The sequence below is a fragment of the Alligator sinensis genome, unplaced genomic scaffold (assembly GCF_000455745.1).
Source record: "Alligator sinensis unplaced genomic scaffold, ASM45574v1 scaffold293_1, whole genome shotgun sequence".
NCBI lineage: Eukaryota > Metazoa > Chordata > Crocodylia > Alligatoridae > Alligator > Alligator sinensis.
Window position 1 is genome coordinate 1,767,810 of NW_005842158.1, and position 5,136 is coordinate 1,772,945.

General features: G+C 47.0%; 1 pseudogene; it reads left to right on the forward strand.

The window, feature by feature from the left end:
* The first annotated feature begins 271 nt into the window (after window positions 1-271).
* The window catches only part of LOC112550587, a 12,932-nt pseudogene continuing 8,067 nt past the window's right edge, over window positions 272-5,136 (forward strand).

Below are 5,136 nucleotides of genomic sequence, written 5' to 3' on the forward strand. Positions count from 1 at the left end.
TTAATTAGGCTTTTAGCAACAACATATAGCTTAATATCTAAACAAATACAGAAAAACACATAGTTTAATCTTCGTAGAGCCTTCAGCAAGCACCTTTATCACACAGACATAATTTCAGCTGCCACAGTGGCCCAAGTTCTAGGTCCCCTTTAGCCTAAGGGAATTGCAAGTCACATATTCCCAGTTCCTAGAAGAGTAGGTGCCTTGTTTCCCATAGACATGAAGCTGTATCCCAGCCTGGGTGGGGTTCCCACACACCTCCTTTTACAGAATGGGCTTCTGTGCAGGTAAAAATATACAAGTGGTGTGGCCAGAAAGAAACACATGGGAAGAGGTATGACCCTATAGACCAGGGATAAGCATGTGCCCCTGGAAAGGGATATTCTGGGTTCCAGCCCTGCTACCAGGATTTCTTATGCATTTTGTATGAGAGAAGCATTGGATAAAACTAGAAAGCTCTGGGAAAAAGAGCCAAAAACGAGGTTTTCTCCCTCCCAACTCTGCCTAGCATTTCTTATTGGCTGTTTCTATTTGTCTCTCTTTGGATGGCCTGCCTTTTCTTAGTCTTCTTCCAAAAATCTGCAAATTTCTCAGCAGGGGAGCAGCAATTAACACAGCCAGTACAGCTCCAACACCAACATTATGGAACCAGGGGGGCAGGGGGAGGCAGCTTTGTTCAGCAGATAGCGTGGCCCTGCATGCTAGAACAAATGCACGGGTTGGTGTGGGGATGATCTGTTTAAGTAAGGTGATGTAGGGCCTGACCAAAGCCAGACCAAAACTTTACAGGACCACACCAAAATTGGCAGGGTCAGAGTAGTGTGCACATAGCCAGCCAGCCATGATTCAGGCCCAAACCAGGTGTACAGGGCTAGACAAAGGCAGTGCTGATCCAAACCAGATGTGCAGGGCCAAGCAGGGTTGCTGTGGGACCCAACCTATCCAAGCCTCTGAAGGTGGGCAGAGGCTGTGTAGAGCTTGATCCCAGTATGGAGGGCAATCACAGGGCGTGATTCTGGGGCAAGGGGCCTGATCCAACCAATGGACTGCACCTGCACAAATAATCTGGCCCACAGGCCCAAAAGATTTAGCACCACTATAATCAGCCACCAACACATATAATATTCTTCAGAGTGGAGGAACAGAAAGTGAGAATATGCCTCCCTAAGTATGCTCCTGGGAGGTTATGCACAACTTCTTGCTCATGACTGCACAATCTCTGGCAAAGCATCATTCTTAATTTTCCCTTACTTACAAAATTCTACCTCTCTTCTTTCAGTTATAAATTGAACAAAAACTAAGAGCAAAATACAAACTACTTTTGCACTGGCTGCAAACACAGAAGCCCAGCATCAGCAGCAGAAAGTCTGCTGGGAAGGCAGCTGTGATAGAGCAACATGACTTCAGCTTTCTCTCCATGTGGGGCTGGATGTAATGGGGTAGTACAGGCCAATAAGTGGCCTGGAAGCTGGGGTGGCAAAGGTGAGCACTGGCTATGCTGGTTCAGTTCATGTCTTCGTCAGAAAGTTCTTATGGACAAACAGAAACGACAATTGTCAGCTCGTAATGAAAGCTGGAAGACATGGTGGCAGTAGAAAGATCACTATGGACCTACTTAAATTGTGATTTTTGCAGATTTTGCAGAAATCACGAAATCCAGCAATGCCTGCAAAATCTACAAGGGAAAAAAAAAACCTTACTTAAAATAAAATGCTGGTCCCAAGAGGGGTGGGAAGCATCTGATGAACAGCCCTCATAACCAATTCGCAGCAAGGCATGGGGCCAGTGAATCCCTTCAGCCAATCAGAGTCATGGGGGAGTCCTGCTGCGATCAGCCCATAAGATCTGTGGCCAGCCCCATGATTTCCATGCATAATCAGCCAGCTTCCTCCTCCATTTGGGTAGACCCCTAATGATAACGGTTTTCCCTCCAAGTAACATTCTCCAGAGGACTTCCTGTGTAAAGAGAAATCAGTATCTAGATTAAATTCTCTGTTTCCACTTCAGAAAAAATACAATAATGTAAAGCCATATACAAAGAAACATTGGACATTGTTTGTAGTAGCAAAAATATATTTTTATTTTTAAATGAGGGTTTTTTTCCTTTTACATCAAAATATGGCAATCTTTTTATAGCTACCTGCTTGAAAAAAAACATGGCAATATATATTTATTATAATACATGTTTAAGTAAATCAAAGCTACCAATAGGATATGTAACTAAAGACACTGTTTTTCACTTTTCAGGAATGATTCTGCTCACTACGTTCCTGTGCCTTACAGCTGTGCTGCAGGATTCTTCTGGAGTGTTAGGGCCCTCCTACTGTATACCTAGATTTACAAAAAGAATGTTTAACTCAAAACATAACATTTATTTTTGCGATGGAGTAATTTTATGTCTAATATTTAGGATTTTGTAAGTATATTTATTAATTTTCTTTTTATAACAATGAGATAAAGCCAACAAAAATAATAAAATATAAACTAATAAGGAAAATACAATAAGACAGTAAAATTGAAGTATTATAAAATATATCATTAAACATATATACTACAAATTTAATAAAAACTAGGGGAAGGGGAGAGCCTGAAATGTGCAACCAATTAACAAATATACATAAACATTTAAAGGATACCAAACCACGAACAAATTGACCTGTATGTCTATTCTCTGCAGGGACAGGAATCCACCAGAGAGACCCCACGTGCACAGCTCCCAACTAATCGGTGGCAGCAGGTTCCTGTCAAGGCCAGGGCAGTCTGAACAACTGCTGTGCCTGCACCCCAGACACCCCTAGGGAACAGGAATGCAGCCCTGGCCCCCCTGGAGGAGGAGGCAGAAGAACTGGTCCCCAGAGGAATTGAAGCTGCTCGACCTACACCACGGCTCAGAAGAGGCATACCCCGAAAAGAAGGAGATGCAAAGTTCTGATCATTGGGGACTTCATCCTGAGGGGAACCGATGGTCCAATCTGTCACCCAGAGCCCTGGTCATGGCAGGTCTGCTGCATGCCTGGAGCGAGGATTTGCAATGTCACAGAGACCATCCCTAACATCATCAAGCCCTCTGACTACTACCCACTGGTTGTGGTCCATGTGGGTACAAATGATGCATCCAAGGGCAAGCTGGATAACATAATGAAGGACTGTAAGGCCTTGGGACACCAACTGAAGAAGATGGGCACTCAGGTGGTATTTTCCTCCATTCTCCCGGTAAGTGGACAGGGGTAGGCATCATGAGGCCTGCATTGACATGGTTAACCGGCAGCTTCGGAGCTGGTGCCATGAGGCAGGCTTTGGGTTTTTTGACAACAACCCATGTTTTTGTAAGGAGGGCATGCTGGGGTGGGATGGGCTTCACCTCTCCCCTAATGGCAGATGTATCTTTTCCTCTAGGTTGGCTGATCTCATATGGCGGGCTTTAAACTAGCTACGATGGGGGAAGGGGCCACTTCGAGTGGACAGGATGCTTCACCAGCACGCAGGGTGACAAGAGGAAGGGAAGCACAGGTACGTATCAACGTCCAAGGAGCAGGGGGCCACAACTGTCCTGGGAGTGGGAGGAAGGCACGAGCACCCTCAGGAGGCCTCAGATGCCTCTACACTAATGCTAGTAGTATGGGGTGTAAGCAGGAGGAACTATGCCTCTTTATTGCAAGTAAGAACCCAGACTTAGTAGGGCTCGCAGAAACCTGGTGGGACCTTACCTATGACTGAACAGTGGGTATTCAGGGATACACCCTATATAGAAGAGACAGGACAGAGAGGAAAGGTGGGGGGGGGGGCGTGCTCTATGTCAAAGAGCACCTCACAACATCAAGGATTGGCTTCAGGTTAGAGGAGAGTTGGGCTGAGTATGGGTAAAACTACAAGCGGGGCGTGGTGAAAGGGACCTTATGGTGGCAGTCTACTACAGACCACCCAACCAGGGGGAAGAGCTGGACCAGGACTTCTCCAATCAGCTTATGGAGATGCTTAGGTCAAGGGATGTTATTGTCATGGGTGACCTAACTACCCAGACATTTGCTGGGAGGAGCAGATAGCCAGGTCTGACCACTCGTGTAGGTTCCCAGCTGTATTACAGGACCTCCACCTTTCCAGGAAGTGCACAGCCCCACTAGGAGCAACGCCTTGCTGGACCTGGCCCTGGCCATGGGGGATGACCTGGTTAGGTGACTGCAGGTCCTTGACCACCTGGGCAATAGCAATCATTGCCTGATGGATTTCATTATCCAATGCAGGACATCAAGGGCTCACACCAAGGCTAAAGCCCTTGTCTTCAGAAGGGCCAACTTCAATGAGCTTAGGAGATTAGTGGAGGAGGCACTAAGGGCCCAGAAGGTAGAGGAGATGGGAGCCCACGAGGGATGGTTGTACTTAAGGGGGGCGATCCTCCAGGCCCAAACGATAACAGTCCCTGAGAAAAGCAAGAGAGGTAAAAGTGCTCAGAAACCCCCTTGGCTTAGCAAGGGCATTCAGCAATGCCTGAGGACTAAAAAGGAGGCGTACAACCAGTGGAAGGGAGGAACTATCACCAAGGAGGAGTACTCCTCCTTGGCCCGGGAGTGTAGGAGGGCTATTAGGAAGGCCAAGGCAGAGATGGAACTCAGGCTAGCTTCCAGAATTAAGGACAACAAAAAGTCCTTTTTCAAGTACATTGGGAGCAGCAGAAGGGCACCAGGCAATGTAAGGCCCCTGCACAACACAAATGGAAATCTGGTGGCCACACCAGACAAGAAAGCTGATATTTTTAAGTTTCTTTGCCTCTGTTTTCCTGAACAGGGACCAGGATATCCCACCTACCAAAGGTAGGGACAATCTTGGGGATAGCTCTATCAAGCCTTCAGTCAGTGCAGACATAGTTAGGGATCTTCTGGAAGGGCTAGACATTTTCAAATCTGCAGGTCCAGATGCTCTCCACCCAAGGGTGCTGAGGGAGCTGGCAGGGGTCATTGCGAAGCCTTTGGCCCGGCTGTAGGAGAATTTGTGGTCATCTGACCAGGTGCAGGGGGATTGGAAACTGGCTAATATGGCCGCTATTTTTAAGAAGGGGAGGAAGGAGGACCCATGTAATTATAGGCCTGTAAGCCTCACCTCAGTGCTCGGGAAGCTCTTGGAGAGGATCATCAAGGAGCA